The 17,981-nt window shown below is 43.0% G+C and overlaps 1 protein-coding gene across 1 annotated transcript in view; it reads left to right on the top strand.

The window, feature by feature from the left end:
* The window catches only part of IL1RAPL2 (interleukin 1 receptor accessory protein like 2), a 684,340-nt gene that overhangs the window by 471,557 nt on the left and 194,802 nt on the right, over positions 1-17,981 (top strand). The gene's annotated exons all lie outside the window — the stretch shown is intronic.

Below are 17,981 nucleotides of genomic sequence, written 5' to 3'. Positions count from 1 at the left end.
CTACTCTACTGTTTCTGAAATATCTTATGAATTTTCTGTATTCTATTAACAATACATGAGAAACATTCAACCAATGAGAAAACTCAGAAATCTTAGTATTATAAGTGAAAGTTTTATTTCTGCCCATCCAGTAGGCACCACAAATCCCTGTACAGCCCTCTGACTGGGTGTCCCTAATTAGACACAGCAGGAGAGGAGGAAGAGAGAATTTAACATTGAGTGGAGAATTTTCAGAGGTTGGAGACAATATTGAGCCCTATTTGGAGTAGCTTTCTAGTTTGCTTGTGGAAGGCTCTAGTGTGGCTCCCCTCTGTCCCTGTTTGGCTAACTTCACTTTCCCTTGAGGTACCTACATTAGTCAGAGCATTGGGGCAGCATTTTTATGTTCCTAATGTGGCTAGAACCTTGGATTCCTTATTTGCCTTTTCAGCTGCCCAAAATCATAGGAGAACTTCATTTTCCATGGTGCCTTCTTTAAATATGAATGAAAACTGTGTGTGTGTGTGTGTGTGTGTGTGTGTGTGTGTGTGTGTGTGTGTGTATTATCTATGTAACCCAATAACAATGTGATCTTAATGGACTTTAGTTTCTAGTCCAGGAGCCAAATGCAGCTCTCCCATTGGTTGACCAAATGAACGTAGGGAATGTATTTTCAGTGACCACCCTTACTTTCCCTGCACCTCCAATTTAGGCTTATTCTGACTCAGGAAAATCAAAAGGAAATGAATCCAACCATATCATTCGAGCTCTGCAGGAGAAAAACATATTCACTTGTTTAAGGCATTATTCAAATGCTCTTTTTTTATTATTTGACTTGCCAGAGCTTCAGAAGCAGTTGTGTTTGAAATGGCAAAGCTGCCACATAAAATATGTCATCTTGCATGAAGAATCTGCTCTTTCCTAAGTCTAGAAAAATTGGCTGAGGTATTTCCTTGGTAAACAAAGGAATGAGCATATTCCATGCACGGGACGGTGCTCTTCATCCTTTCCCCTTAGTTCGTGCCCCATGAACACTGTCTCTCAGGTTGACTTTATTCACATGTGGCACCCAGGGGCCATCAAACCTCATGTGGACCCCACTGGGCTTCAGAGATGGGCAGATGACTCTGGAGACTGTCCAGCCACCCCTGAAGAAGTGTCAGCCTGGAAAGGAATAGAAGAGCAGGCAACAGAAAGCTGCACCAAAGCAGCCAGCTGCTTCAGTAGCAAAGAATAACTAATGACTTCAAAGAGAGGGGAAGTGGAGAAGCCCCTGGGAAGTGAAGCCTCTGGGGCAGAATGGATGAAAAATGATAGGTATTTAACCCCACATCCCTGAAAAAGGGACATGCAAAATCAAGGAGAGCATCATCCTTTATGGTTGACTCTGAAGAGAGTCCAAAATGTTGTGTTAAGATTATTTTTCAAGGTTTGAGGATTAGGAGATATTTGATAGAGGCATCACTCAAAAGCGCTTGGGAAATTTCACCGGGGACAGTCATGTTTCTAGAATTCCAGTAGGTAGATATTGTTTGGTCCATTCCTGCCTTGCTGGTCCCCTTCCCGGGAGCAGCGTGACGCAGTCGATAGAGCACAGGCCGGGGAGTTACAGGCTCCACCACTTGTGTGCTGTGTGGCCATGGGCAAGTCACTTCACTTCTCTGGGCCTCAGTTACACTATCTGTAAAATGGTGATTAATTCTGTGAGCTTCAAGAGGGACAGGGACTGTGTCCAACCTGATTTTCTTGTATCCATCCCAGTGCTTAGTACAGTGCTTGGCACACAGTAAGCACTTAACAAATGCCACAGTTATTATTATTATTGTTATTCTTCACATCAACATTGAGCCCTGTGATGGCCCAAATAGGCACCCATTGACTGTTTATTAAGTTCCTACCACCATGTGCTAAGCTGTGTGTTAAATGCAGGAGAAGGTAAAAGTAAATATATGACACATTCCCTGTCCCAGGAGGGGGCCTCAATCTCAGTTAGTATGACTTCCAACTCTGTCATATTATGCTTTCCTCTATTCTTAGAATGCTGCTCTGCAGACTGTAAGCCCTCAGTGCCGTTGATTGATTGATTGCTAGGACAGACTTATTGAAAATGAAAGGTTGTAAGCAGTGGGGATCTAGTACAAAGTGCACAAATTAAAACCTTATGTTGAGGGAAAAAAGCCAGGGGAGGGGGATTACATCATTCCCACAGTTTTATCAGTCAGGAAGATCTCAGCACCTGCCACCCCCACTTTTTCTGCAGGAGTCCCTGCTCGCCCCCCCCCCCCCTCAAACTCACAGTGGGAGCTACTCTGTCCATGGGGGTAACACTGGGTCCTGGAGTTCCTGAGAGTGGGGAGGCTCCTCACACCCAGGACATGCTGCTGCATCTTGATGGCTCCACTTCTCCTGCAGGGAGGAGCCCGCTGTTGGGTAGGGATCATCTCTGTATGTTGCCAACTGTACTTCCCAAGCGCTTAGTACAGTGCTCTGCACACAGTAAGCGCTCAATAAATACGATTGAATGAATGAATGAATGATCCCCAGAGGTGGACGCCAGGGGAGCCAGGAGGGAGCTGCCCTGGCTGGACGAATGCCCCTAGCAGGTTGATGATCCTTTGCCCCTTTTGCAGCCCTTGTGAGATCCTACTGTGACCAACCTAAATATTTATTAAGCATATGACAATGGGACATGGACCCTGGGTCAGAGAGGAAACAGCCTCTGTGAGGTTAGAAGTGAAGGTAAGTTTTAGAGATTATTTTTCAGGTGAAAATGGATTTTTCATCCATAGGGATCCTTGGAAAAAATATTGCTTGTGCTCTGGCCATAACTCTAAGCACCGAACTATGGCAGCTGTGACTTAGCCATGTAAAAAATGAACATTCGTCGAGCCTCAGGCCACGATGCCCATCTGTAAATGTGCCCCAGCAGTCTTAATAGCGGCTCAGCAACTGGAATGGCCAACTGCATCTTGGGTTTTTCTGTCCCTCTTAATCCCTACTCCATCCACTTTCCAGAGTCCAACCAAACCATCATTCAGTCCACGATATCAGTTTCTCTGCTGATACGGCTTTCTGCTTTCTTTGGATTAGCTTCTGTCTTGTTCAGCCACTGTGTGGATGAACCCTTGAGGGGATGCTAACTCTGATATCAGATTCCTCAGAGTTCTTCCTTTAACTATAACTATATCCCTGAGGGAGAACAAAATTGTTTCAGTTGAGTGTTCAAATTATTTTGTCATATTAAGGAACAGAATAAGGCAAACCAAAGACTAGGATGTTTATAAATGCCAAGCGGTTTTGGATTGTTTTAAGTGAAAAACATGTAAATTTGTAGTTTCTTTTAAACAGTGGTCCCCATTTGAGCTTTGTTTCCAACACAGTTCTTCTGTTTCTTAAGTAGCTACTCATCATAGACAAAGACCTAAAATACTGGAGAAGCAGCATGGTTTAGGGGATAGAGCGTGGGCCTGGGAGTCAGAAATTCATGGGTTCTAATCCTGACTCCACCACTTGTCTGCCGGGTGACCTTGAGCAAGTCACTTTACTTCTCTGTGCCTCAGTTACCTCCTCTGTAAAATGTAGCTTGAGTCTATGAGCCCAGTGAGAGGCAGGGACTGCGTCCAACTTGATATACTTGTATCCACCCCAGCACTTAGTACAGTGCCTGGCACATAGTGAGGCTTAACAAATACCACCATTATTATTATTATTATTATTATTACTGAACTGGCAACCAGATAGTTTCAGATCTGTTCTGCTGTCATGTAGTGAGACTGATGGCAACACAGTTTGGGCCTGAGTTTATCTACCCATTAAACTGGGAGTAATATTGTAGTATTTACTCACTACGCAGGTGCTTTGAGGAGATTAACCAATTCCTTTTCTTTAGGGGGAACTTTAACCTTTAAAAAGTGTGAGTACTAATATGAGAAGGTAGCCTCAGTAGGTGTAGTAGTAGTAATTGTTTTTTGTTGATTGTCTACTGAGTGCATCACTCTACTAAGCACTTGGGAGTTTCCTTTTTCTGTTTTGAACCTACTTCCCACTCCCTTCAAGCTTCAGTAGGTACCACTGAAGAAGCAGCGTGGCTCAGTGGAAAGAGCCCAGGCTGTGGAGTCAGAGGTCGTGGGTTCAAATCCCGGCTCCACCACTTATCAGCTGTGTGACTTTGGGCAAGTCACATAACTTCTCTGGGCCTCAGTTACCTCATCTGTAAAATGGGGGTGAAGACTGTGAGCCCCCCGTGGGACAACCTGATCACCTTGTTAACCTCCCCAGTGCTTAGAACAGTGCTTTGCACATAGTAAGCGCTTAATAAATGCTATTATTATTATTATTATTATTATTGTTATTACCCCTAATCCTGATGCTGTGGGGTTTAGTCAGTAATACATCCGTATTCACCCTGTCCACAAGAAAAAACAGGTGTACAAAAATTACCTTCTGCGCCTGAGAAATTAAAGTGATATTTTATATTTCATTTAGATTTAAGACTATAAATCTGTCGAACCCAGTGATCTCTCTTGCCCCTGCGGCTTCAGATTCTAGAAGGGAGGCAGGCTCAAAATAGCAACCTCTAGTTCAGCAGGAGGTAAAGGCAGTGCCTCTGTTTCCTTCTGATCTTTGGAAAGGTGGGGGGAAGGCTTGTGGATCCACCCCAGGTCGTCCACCACCCTGGACATCTCCTCCTCCATGTCTGGTCCTGATTGTGGGAAGTAGGAGGTTAAAAATAGTTCTGTCTTCAGCTCGGGGGTGAAGACTGCAAAAGACTGAATGGATTCTGGGATCCTGATTCTGACTTTGAGGATGTCTCAAGTGTCTCCCCCTGAATGTCACACAAAGGACAGAAACAGAACTCAGAAACCGCCTCCCTCCTTTGCTACCCTGGTCTATAAACAGGAGGTAGACTTAAAAAAAATAATCAGTTCAGTGTTCGCGCTTCAGAATTTCCATTTTGAGCATTGTCTCTAGACCAGGCATCCCTCAAAAATCCGTGACTCACTAAGGTGACATTTATAGATTTTTATGGAGTTGTATGTACCGCCTTAGATTCACACATGCAGACTTTAGAATTTGGTAGAGAAGCGGCTGCCGCTTTTCATACCAGAGGGTCAGGGCTGAGATGTCCTAGTGCAGCTTGGTATGATGGGAGGTGGTGACACTCTTTTCCCTCTTTTCTTCTGGATCCTGGGTCCAGTTCCCATCACCTCAACAAGAAAATAGCTTGGTGCCTGTTTCCTTCTTTTGAGTAACTGGGTTGTTGCCAAGGGATTGTTATGGTATTGTTAAGAGACTGAGAAGCAGCATGGCTTAGTGGATAGAGTGTGGGCTTGGGAATCAGAAGGACCTGGGTTCTCATTCTGACTCCACCATATGTCTGCTGTGGGATCTCGGACGAGTCACTTAACTTCTCTGTTTCTGTTGCCTCATTTGTAAAATGGGGATTAATACTGTGAACCCCATGTGGGACAGGGACTGTGTCCAAGCTGATTAGCTCATATCTACCCCAGTGCTTAGTTCAGTACGTGACACATAGTAAGCGCTTAATAAATACCATTAAGAAAAGGTAGAAGAAGAGTAAAAACAAAGCAAAGGGAGAGGGGTGTTTCTTCTAGCATGCCGCTATAGTCTGCTACTTCCTGAGAGGGCTGAGGCTGGAAGAGTCACTGGAACATGTCTCGTATTATCTAAAATAAATCACTGAGAAAACAGATTCAGTATAAAATTTCACCAGAGAAGGCATCTATTCCACATGATCTGAAAATCCATAACATGTGGCCATAGTTTATTTATGATTTTCCACAACTCTAAGGCTTCATTATTACATTCATAATATAATGATTTTTTTTTTTAAATGTGGAGCTGGAATTCAGTTTATTTCAATATGACTCTATGTCAGTATCAATGAAGCTCACTACAAAACAGGAACAGTGAGAAGGAGGAAAATAGAAGGAAAAATGTCGGTAATGGTGCATTAGCAAGTTTGCAGAGACAACAGTCTGCTAGTTCAGCTTCTGAATTGCATCTTTGAATTAACAGTACACAGCTAATTAATGGGTGCCTCTCACTTCAGTAAGAGTGAGTTGATCTGTTGCCTTTGAGATCTTTCTGACTCAGTTTCTATACATACCCCCAAAATACCATGTTTACTTCTGCTGAAATTGTCTTTCCGCCCATACTGTCATGATACCTGACAGCTTGGCTTTAACACATTGTCTCTGTGACATTGCCATTTATCTGTTTGCCTACAGTAGGTGATATTTCTCTGGTATCTGTGGTGACCCCATACACATTAAGATAAATTCAGAATGACTGGGGGAATATTCATCAGAACCTCCTGAATCACGGATTTTTTTTTCCCCACCTGCTTTATGAGTGCATCTAGCAACATGGTAATGGACAGAATTGCACTATGAATAAGCAGACCGAGCTCTTTGGAAGAGATGTGCCATATAAATACCGAGTATGTTACCTAAATAGTGCATTACAGGGAAATGTGTTTATTTCATTTTGGAAAAAGGATTGAAGACAGAAAATAGTATTAGCAAGAATACGTCAAGTGCAGAGAAAATGGTTTTTTTCTTACTCTTTGCTCTGATGTTTAAGGCTGGATATTAGACATTGGCAAAATATTAACTGTTGACAAGATATAAACAGATTGGATAGTAATTGATTTATCTTGCCACTGTTGCCAGAATCTCAATACAATTTAAGTATGAGGTGGCTGTTGGTTCTAGTACTTGGATTACTTACTAGGAACTATCTTCTTTTTGGAGGTTTCCATTTTCCTTTGTATTTTCCCCAGCATAAGTGATAGAAATCAGATATTTGGGAGCACCAGGACATTGAAAGAATGGGGATATGGTGTCAGCTATAGCCATTGATTTCACAAATTTGAAACAATTTTATCAGAAGCTTGCTCTCTTCCTCCCTTCAAAGCCCTGCTGAGAGCTCACCTCCTCCAGGAGGCCTTCCCAGACTGAGCCCCCTTTTTCCTCTCACCCTCCCCATCCCCCCGCCCTACCTCCTTCCCCTCCCCACAGAACCTGTATATATGTTTACTTTTACATATTTACTATTCTATTTATTTTATTAATGATGTGCACCTAGCTTTACTTCTATTTATTCTGATGACTTGACACCTGTCCACGTTTTGTTTTGTTGTCTGTCTCCCCCTTCTAGACTGTGATCCCATTGTTGGGTAGGGACCGTCTCTGTATGTTGCCAGTTTTACTTCCCAATTGCTTAGTACAGTGCTCTGCACACAGTAAGCACTCAGTAAATACAGTTGAATGAATGAATGAATCAGAAACTCTCATTAATGATTGAATTTCAAAGAAATGCTATTTTAAGGCAAAATATTTGCTACATTATGCTGTCCCATGCATTGAACCATGGGAGATGTTGTTTCACCTTAGACCAGTCATTCATGAAGATGAATTGTTATTTATTGCTCAGAATAACTAGTATGCCTAAAGCAGTTGTGTAAGTCAGATTCAGATTATGCATAGGGATTCAGAAATTAAATGGACAACTCTTGTATTTACCGTAAATCTTAAAAATCTTCTATTTTCTATGTCCTGGAATGCCAGACTTATTAGATGGAAGCACTTTCAGTCTCTATGAATGTAATCTAAGAATGCCTGGATTCTTGCATGCTACACTCCACTGAATGAGTCTTTTGAATGTAAAAGTAAATTCATCAAGATAATCTTACAACCTTGCAGTAAAATCCCATAACCACGCCATTTAGCACTATCCTAAGATTATAGGCAGGAATAGGATTGTTGAAGAATCACGACACAACACTTATTTTGAGCTCTGTTATCTTTCAAAGCAGCCATTCAAACTTATCGTCCAGAGGATCTGAGTTCGAATACTGGCTCCACCACTTACTTGCTGTGTGACCTTGGGAAAGTCACTTAAGTTCTCTGTGTCTCAGTTCCCTCATCTGCAGCATGGGGATTCAGTACCAGTTCTCCCTCCTACTTAGACTGTGAGCCCCATGTGGGACCGGACTATCTCGTATCTACCCCAGCACTTAGTACAGTTGTTGGCACATAGTAAGTGCTTAACAAATATCACAATTATTATCAATATTATTATTTTTATAGTTGTTGTTGGAGGAGGGGAAAGGTGCTGGAGTACATTTCCCAGCAAGCCCAGGAGAAATTTTCTTGTAGAGTTGGACAACAACTGCCAGTGAGCAAAGAGACTATTTTCTATGGAGGATGGAATAGGAAATAGGATCCCCGCCAAATTCCTTAAGAACATGTACTGGAAGCGTATAAGTCCTCTCCTCTTTTTTGTTCGGCTAGGTCCACCTGGCATTTGGTCTCACCCCTGGTCCCACTTCCCTGGTTCAGGTTGATAATTACCTCAGCCTCTTTTAGACTTATCAGCCCACTGTGCCTAATTGATTCAGCGAACCAGCTTGTTTTTGCGTGTCTTCTTGGATGTTTGCCTCTAGGACACAGTTGTCCACCCACAGCAATTCATAAATCACTGCCTCTATGACTGAATGATGGCTTCAGGTCTGTTGGAAGAGTTTCTCAGAGGAGTGGAAAGAGAATTCTAATACCTGAACTCAGGTCTTCTGTTGCACCTCCAGCTTGACTGTTTAAAATGAATAGAAAAGGAATGGATCCACTACGCATGCATGCTTTAAGCCACTGGCAGTGGGGAATATATGAGAGGGTACCCCTAGCTCTGCCAGTTGCTGCCATGTACCATGAAGTAGCTCAGAATCTTCCAAACATTTTTCACAAAGTGATTTCCAGAGTCCAAATCTGCTGAGAGTGTCAGCTGCCTTTGTAAATTCTATGAAAATTATGGAAGGGTCTTGGTGCTGCTCCCTATGTTTTGTACATCTAATGTGCTGCCATGCTGCGACACAGTGTGGCCTAGTGGTAAGAGCATGGACCTGGGAGTCAGAGGACCTGGGTCCTAATTCCGCCTCTGCCACTTGCCTAATGTGTGACTTGGGGTAAGTCACGAACATGTGGGAAAAACTGATGATTTGGACTTCTGTGGACTTTGCGAGGACAGGGAGGAAGACTATTACTCTGCCTTTTACAGTGAGTCTTGGAGTGTGGAGAAGGAGGTCCCCTCAGAAGAGACCAGCAGAGGAGACAGTGTCATCTTGAGAGAGCCAGATTTCAGTGATGGGAACAGTGATTCATCAGGAAGAGGATGAGGATAAAGGGAAGCCTTCCCAGATGGAGCAGGAGTTCCACAGGCCACAAGTGACTGTTATGTAGGCAAATGAACTCCATATGCCTTATTTATATCTATTAAATGGGGATTAAAAAGCTGTTCACCCTCTCCCTCAGATCGAGACATCCATGTGGGGCAGGGACTATGTTTGACCTAACCATCTACCCCAGTGCTTAGTGCTTGGCACATAGTAAGCACTTAAATATTATAATTATTATTATCATTACTAATAATAATTAAAAAGAACTTAAGTCCCAGGTTTGACAGGGATGCTACCTGAAGCCTGAAGGGAAACCAGGAGAAGCATCATGCCTAGTGGATAGAGCACATGCTTAGGAACCAGAAGGACCTGGGTTCTAATCTCAGCTCTGGTACTTATCAGCTGTGTGACCCTGGGCAAGTAACTTAACTTCTCTGTGCTTTAGTTACCTCATCTGTAAAATCGGGATTGATGCTGTGAACCCGTTGTGGGAATGGACTGTGTTCAACCTGTTTGGCTTGTGTCTACCCAGGGCTTAGTGCAGTACCTGGCACATAGTAAGCATTTAACAATTACCATTAAAAAAAAACAAAAAATACTGGCCATCCTCAGAAAACTACAGCACTGAATCAAAGGATCAAATCGCTGTTTTCACCTTAAAGTTATTCTTCTTTTCTATTCAAGCAATGATATGGCAGTGGGTGTAATAATTGATTTTTTTGTCTTGGTGACAGATGGGAAACTTAAACTTATAATGCTCTGTGCTATGCCTGAGCATGAATCATTATATCAACTAGAATTTTAATGTACAAAGCCATTCCTATCTTTAATAAGCAACTTATTCACTGGTGTTGATAATACAGTTTTATTCTCTTTATATTATTGCACTCTTATTCACAGATTAGTGGGCAGGTTCAATAACATTACATTATGGGAATTCATTCATTCAGTTGTATTGAGTGCTTACTGTGCACAAAGCACCATACTAAGCACTTGAATGGACATAGATGTTTTTGAGAGAAACAATCATGATAATAAAGAATGGTAGGATTCATGAATATTCAGGGTTTACACCCTTTTCCTCCTTCTCCTGGCTTTTTTTTCCCTCATATATCTAATTTACTTTTTATTACTCTCTGTCTCCACTGCTAGACTGTAAACTCACTGTGGGGAGCGAATGTGTCTACCAACTCTGTTGTACCCTCCCAAGTACTTAGTGCAGTGTTCTGCACGCAGTAAGTCCTCAATAAATGCCACTGATTGATGGATTTTTGTTATATCCCTTGCTGGACTTTTCCCTTTTACCCCCTCCTGGCTATCTCACTCTGTTCTGCCAACCCACACCCTTCCCCCTTTCAAAGCCCTTCAAAAATATCACCTCTTCCAGGAGGTGATTTTCTTACTCTATTTATTACTCTATTACTTTATTACTCTATTAGTTTACTCTATTACTTTATTACTCTATTTATTTATTTATTTATTTTAATTGTACATATCTATTCTATTTTATTTTGTTAGTATGTTTGGTTTTGTTCTCTGTCTCCCCCTTTTAGACTGTGAGCCCACTGTTGGGTAGGGACTGTCTCTATATGTTGCCAACTTGTACTTCCCAAGCGCTTAGTACAGTGCTCTGCACACATTGAGCACTCAATAAATACGATTGATTGATTGATTGATTGAGTCACTCTCTGATCAATTCCCTTTTCTTCTCTGAGGCACGCCATATATCCAGTCAACTCTGCACATCTATATTTCATTGTGTAATTTTTCTCAGTTATATTCTTTTATCTTTTGGAATTTGGGGAAATTTTCTGCCCATATTATTATGCTGTATGGAGGGAGGGTGTTTAAAGCAAAAAGTGCATTTAACCCCAGTAGATAATAAGACTAAGACCTGCTCATGTCATGTTTATCACCTGCTATTTTTAACATGTGTTTTCAGCAGTTTGAGAGTTTTTATTTTCAGATTCCCTTTATTCAACATTGACAACTTGCCAATTACTCAGAAGAAACTAAAAGACAAGGATATTTTCATTAGCTGTTAATCAAGTGCTTGGGCAGAAAGTCACACTAATTTGAACCAATTAGTTTACAGAACTGTAAAAGGATCTATTTTAGGAAATTACATCCACTCCCATATACCTGTTTTATTACCTTCCAAAATATCTGGCTGTCACGGGGTAGGCAAAAGATTTTTGATGCTGTGCTCCTCTCAATTAAGTACAAAATTAAAACCTACTTAAGCCAGTTTTGAGCTGTATTCCTAACAGTGTCAGCTATTTATGTCTGCAAAAGGAGGGGGATGACTAACTGTTTGAATACGTTTCATAGCTAAATTGAAACATCCAGGTAAATATTGAGGTAGAAAAATTCATGAGTTGTACCTCTCAAAATAAATTTACCTACCAACCTAGAAAGCATGTTGAACACTGACTAAACATGAACGGTTATCCCTTTGGAAAAGGAATTTGGCTTTAAGTTATCCTTACTGTAGTCATTGAAAGCCTTTAGCCTCATCCTCATTGACAAATGGAGATGTTTGGATTTGTGACATATGGTATTTCCTTTTTTCTACTGCTACTAAAATTGTATATTTAGTGAATTAGTTTTGATTAATGCTAGTATTTTAAGTATTTGCTAGTTCTTCTGGTGAAAAAGAGGCCATATTTTAACCATATTAATAGCTTTAGACTTAAGGGTAGCACAGTATTCTTTTATAATCCTTCAATAGCAAAGCCACAAATTTATACAAATGGATTCATTCTGCCTTTAGCCCAAGCAACTCTGACAAAATGATGTATTTAAAGTAATGTTGCTCATCACTCATAGAAGCAAAAGCTTAAAGCTACATTGCTTTGATATAATCAGTTGTATTCCACTTGAAAAGGTACAGTACAACAGAATTTGCAGACATGTTCCCTTCCCATAACGAGCTTACAGTCTAGAGAGGGAGACAGACATTAATATGTATAAATAAGTAATTTATAATGCATAATTTAAAGATATATAAGTAAGTGTCATGGGGTTGTGGGTGAAGGGAATATCAAATGTCCAAAGGTCACAGACTGTGGTGTGTAGATGATCCAGAAGGGAGAGCGAGCCAGGGGAAAGAGGACTTATTTGGGGAAGGCCTCTTGGATGAGATGGGACCTTAACCATGCTTTCAAGGAAGAGAGAATGGTGATCTAGCATATATGGAAGGGGAGGGAGTTACAGGCCAGGGGGATGATGTGAGAAAAAGGTCGGCAGCGAGCTAGACGAGACAGTGAGTAAACTGGCATTAGAGGAGTGCAGTGTGTGGGCTGAGCTGTAGTAGGAGATAAGTTAAGTGAAGTAAGGTGGGGTGATTGATTGCTTTAAAACCAATGCTAAGGAATTCCTGTTTGATACGGAGGTGGGTGGGCAGCCACTGGAGATTCCTGAAGAGTGGGGAGATCTGAACTGAACATTTCTGTTGGTAAATGATTTGTGCAACAAAATGAAGTATGGATTGGAGTGGGAAGAGACAGGAGGCTGGGAGGTCAGCAAGGAGGTAGATAGAGTAGTCAAAGTGGGATAAGGTAAGTACTTGGATCAGCATGGTATCAGTTTGGATGGAGAAGAAAGAGCTGATTTTAGTAGCGATACGAAGGTAGAACAGACAGGATTTGGTGACGGATTACGTTAGTGGAATGAGAGAGATGAGTCGAGGCAACGCCAAGGTTACGGGTTTGTGAGAGAAGCAGCGTGGCAGCGTGGAAAGAGTATGGACTTGGGAGTCAGAGGTCATGGGTTTGAATTCCGGCTCTGCCACTTGTTTGCTGTGTGACTTTGGGCAAGTCACTTAAATTCTCTGTGCCTCAGTTCCCTCATCTGGAAAATGGGGATTAAGACTGTGAGCCCCACGTGGGACAACCTAATCACCTCGTATCTTCCCCCAGCGCTTAGAACAGTGCTTTGCACATAGTAAGCACTTAACAAATGCCATCATTATTATTATTAAGGAGGATAGTGGTGTTGTCTACAGTCGTGGGAAAAACGGGGAGGAAAAGGTTTGGGTGAGAGGATAAGAAGTTCAGTTTTGGACACGTTTTGGAGTTTTGAACTCCTCCTAAATGAGTATGAGCTGCTAATGATTTAAGTGGTTTGTACAGCAAGAGCCAAAACTGCTTTGGAAACAAAAAATCAACAGTTTTAGTATAAATAATAGAGGTAAGGAAACTATAACATTGTATGACAACCTCCATAAATGCTAGTTATGGAATCTTCAGAATATTTTGAGCTTTAAAATTGTCTTTTTTCTCAATATCATCTATTTGTAACATTTTACAATATGTTATTAGGTTGTTTTTTTTACTGGAGTGGTTGTTTCACTTTACGCAGTGGCATATGTAGAAGTATTTTTGAAGATGGTGCTCCTTGATAGTGAAGCAGTTGCCAAGACTAAAAATGTAAAGGTAGTTCTTTGCTGCCCTGATGCTTTTGCTCCTTAGGGACCTTATGTGTTGTCACTTGGTATCTCAGTCTGAACAAAACCTCCTGACAAGCAGAGATAAGCACCTTGCCAGTTTCTGCCTATGGAGTCTTAGTGGTCTGTGAGCTCAGTGGTTTCCCAAGAGTCAATTATGAGTAGAAAAAGAAAGGGGACATATAATTCCCACCCCAATAGAGTATAAACTCCTTGTGGGCAAAAAAAGTCACACCATTATTCTGTACATCCCATGTGCTTAGTACAGTGCCCCACACCAAGTGGGAACTCAATATATGCTACTGCTATCAAAAAGAAGCTCAGCAATCAGCACAACATAAGATCAGAACAAAAAGAGATTGTTCTCTCTTCTCGTGAGGTTCTAATCCCGGCTCGCCACATGTCTACCGGGTGACTTGCCTCATCTGTAAAATGGGGATGAAGACTGTGAGCCCCACGTGGGACGACCTGATAACCTTGTATCCCCCCTGGCACTTAGAACAGTACTTTGTACATAGTAAGCGCTTAACAAATGCCATCATTATTATTAAAGAGATTCAAAGATTTCCCAGAGATGAAGAAACATATCAGTTGAGATGACCTCCTGCTGGGTGGTCCTAGGATTGTGGGCTCTCTGATACCTGGAACAGCCCCCTGACCTCTGCACATCACAGGTCAGCAGAGTCCGCCATCCCTGTCTTTTGCCAAAGCACTACCTTATCCACTTCAGCACTTCTCTGCTTATCCTTATAATAATAATAATAATAATGACATTTGTTAAGCACTTACTATGTGCAAAGCACTGTTCTAAGCGCTGGAGAGGTTACAAGGTGATCAGGTTGTCCCATGGGGGGCTCACAGTCTTAATTCCCACTTTACAGATGAGGTAACTGAGGCACAGAGAAGTTGTGACTTGTCCAAAGTCACGCAGCTGACATTTGGCGGAGCAGGGATTTGAACCCATGAACTCTGACTCCAAAGCCCGGGCTCTTTCCAGTGAGCCATCCACTTCTTCTCATTCATTCATTCATGCAATCACATTTATTGAGTGCTTACTGTGTGCAGAGCACTGTACTAAGCGCTTGGGAAAATACAATACAACAATAAACAGTGAAATTCCAGCATAGCTCAGTGGAAAGAGCATGGGCTTGGGAGTCAGAGGTCATGGGTTCTAATCCCGGCTCCGCCATTTGTCAGCTGTGTGACTTTGGGCAAGTCACTTCACTTCTCTCGGCCTCAGTTACCTCATCTGTAAAATGGGGATTAAGACTGAGCCGCATGTGGGACAACCTGATGACCTTGTATCCCCCAATGCTTAGAACTGTGCTTTGCACATAGTAAGTGCTTAACAAATGCCATTATTATTATTATTATTATATTCCATGTCCACAACGAGCTCACAGCCTCAAGTGGGGGATTTAGACATCAATACAAATTTTAAAAATTGCAGATATGCTTTGGGGCTGAGCCGAGGAATAGCAAAGGAAGCAAGTCAGGGTGATGCAGAAGGCAGAAGAAGATGATGAAAAGTGGGGCTTAGTCTGGGAAGGCCTCTTACAGGTGATGTGCCTTCAGTGATGGGGGTGGGGATCGGTGGAGGGGCAGCTCTCCTTCTCCTCTGTGTAAGTCGTTTCAGTGTCCATTTCCCTTGCTACAGTGTTAGCTCCTGGCAGACCAGCATACTCTCCCAAATGCTTTGACAGTGCTTTGCACATTGTAGGGCTCAATAGATGTTTTTGATTAATTGGTTTGAAACCAAGAGCTGTTTCCTAGACCAGTGAGGAATCTGAAGACCCCCCCCTACCCACCACCCATCACCCATAGTTCTATTAAGCTTCTTGTTTTCACAATGTTATTTGCTTTGTTCAATTTGTAATTTATTTCACTCTTGTTTTATATGTCTGTCTGACCCAGTTTAGACTGGGAGTCCGTTGAATGATAGGAGCTGTGGCTGTTAAATTGAGTTTATATCTACTCATTCATTCATTCAATCGTATTTATTGAGCGCTTACTGTGTGCAGAGCACTGTACTAAGCGCTTGGAAAGTACAAATTGGCAACATATAGAGACAGTCCCTACCCAACAGGGGCCTCACAGTCTAGAAGGGGGAGATGGAGAACAAAACAAAACATATTAACTAAATAGAATAAATATGTGCAAATAGAGTAATAAATATGTACAAACATATATACATATATACAGGTGCTGTGGGGAGGGGAAGGAGGTAAGGCGGGGGGGGATGAGGAGGGGGAGGAGAGAGAGAGGAAGGAGGGGGCTCAGTGTGGGAAGGCCTACTGGAGGAGGTGAGTTCTCAGTAGGGCTTTGTAGGGAGGAAGAGAGGTAGTTTGGCGGATGTGCGGAGGGAGGGCATTCCAGACCAGGGGGATGACGTGGGCCGGGGGTCGACGGTGGGACAGACGAGAACGAGGCCCAGTGAGGAGGTTAGCGGCAGAGGGTGCGGGCTGGGCTGGAGGAGGAGAGAAGGGAGGTGAGGTAGGAGGGGGCGAGGTGATGGACAGCCTTGAAGCCGAGGGTGAGGAGTTTCTGCCTGATGCGTAGGTTGATTGGAAGCCACGGGAGATTTTTGAGGAGGGGAGTAACATGCCCAGAGTGTTTCTGGACAAAGACGATCCGGGCAGCGGCGTGAAGTATGGACTGAAGTGGGGAGAGACAGGAGGATGGGAGATCGGAGAGGAGGCTGATGCAGTAATCCAGACGGGATAGGATGAGAGCTTGAACGAGCAGGGTAGCGGTTTGGATGGAGAGGAAAGGGCGGATCTTGGCGATGTTGCGGGGGTGAGACCGACAGGTTTTGGTGACAGCTTGAATGTGAGGGGTGAACGAGAGAGCGGAGTCGAGGATGGCACCAAGGTTGTGGGCTTGTGAGACGGGAAGGATGGTAGTGCCGTCAACAGTTATGGGAAGGGCAGGGTTTGGGAGGGATGACAAGGAGTTCAGTCAGACTCTCCCCCTCCCCCGGGAAAAAGGCCCTTGTTATCACCAAGTTACATTAACGACAACCTCATTCGCACCTACTCAGCCCTCCCATGCTATTTGGCTGTTCACTCCTCTCCCCAGGTATCTCTGCTCCCTGGCCCCCCTTAACAGGTCCACCCTACTCCAGCACATAATAGTTTGTATCTGCTCTCTGTGACATCATTATCTGCCTATTTTATTATTGCCATAGCATGTTAATCGTTAACCACCCTCTGTGATGCCATGCCCACTTCTATCATTGCTACTGTTTTATCGCTTCTGCATTTCAACTGTTAACCTCCCGCTGTGCTGTCATTTGCCTTGCTGACCTCACCATGAAATTCAAGCTTAACACGTCCAAAACAGCACTCAGCTTCCCACCTAGACCCTGCCCTCCCCGTGACTTTGCCATCACCGTGGAGGGCGCCACCATCTTTCTGTCTCACAAACCCATAACCCGGGTGGCATTTTCAACTCATCTCTCTCATTTAACCCCCACACTCAATCTGTTAGCACATCCTCCCAGTTCAAGCTTCGTGACATCAAAAATCTCCGTCCTTTCCTCTCCATCCAAACTGCTACTGTGTTGATCCAAGCATTCATCCTATCCCGCCTTGACTATTGCATCAATCTCCTTGCTGACCTCCCTGCCTGTTGGGTAGGGACCGTCTCTATATGTTGCCAATTTGTACTTCCCAAGCACTCTGCACACAGTAAGCGCTCAATAAATATGATTGAATGAATGAATCTCCTCACTCCAGTCCAAACTTCACTCTGCTGGCCGGATCATTTTTCTGCAGAACCACTCAGTTCATTTTTCCCCTCTCCTCAGGAACTTCCAATGGTTGCCCTTCTACCTCTGCATCAGAGGGAAAGTCCTTGCCATCGACTTTAAAATACTCAATCACCTTGTCTCCTCCTAACTTACCTCTGTGTGTGTGTGTGATCTGCACACAGTAAGTGCTCAATAAATATGATTGAATGAATGAATCTCCTCACTCCAGTCCAAACTTCACTCTGCTGCCCGGATCATTTTTCTGCAGAACCACTCGGTCCATTTTTCCCCTCTCCTCAGGAACTTCCAATGGTTGCCCTTCTACCTCCGCATCAGAGGGAAAATCCTTACCATCGACTTTAAAACACTCAATCACCTGTCTTCTCCTAACTTACTTCTCTGATTTTCTACAACAATCCAGCCCACACATTTCACTCCTCTAATGCCATACTACTCACTGAACCTCGATCTCAATTATCTCACCGCCAACCTCTTGCCCTCATCCTGCCTCTGGCATGCAACACCCACCTCCTTCATATCCAACAGATTCGCTCCTCCTTCAAAATCTAATTTAATCGATCAGTCAATCGCATTTACTGAACGCTTAC

Source organism: Tachyglossus aculeatus, chromosome 6 (genome assembly GCF_015852505.1).
Source record: "Tachyglossus aculeatus isolate mTacAcu1 chromosome 6, mTacAcu1.pri, whole genome shotgun sequence".
Taxonomy (NCBI): domain Eukaryota; kingdom Metazoa; phylum Chordata; class Mammalia; order Monotremata; family Tachyglossidae; genus Tachyglossus; species Tachyglossus aculeatus.
The sequence above is the reverse complement of the archived record's forward strand: the minus strand, read 5'-3'. Positions and strand labels throughout refer to the sequence as shown.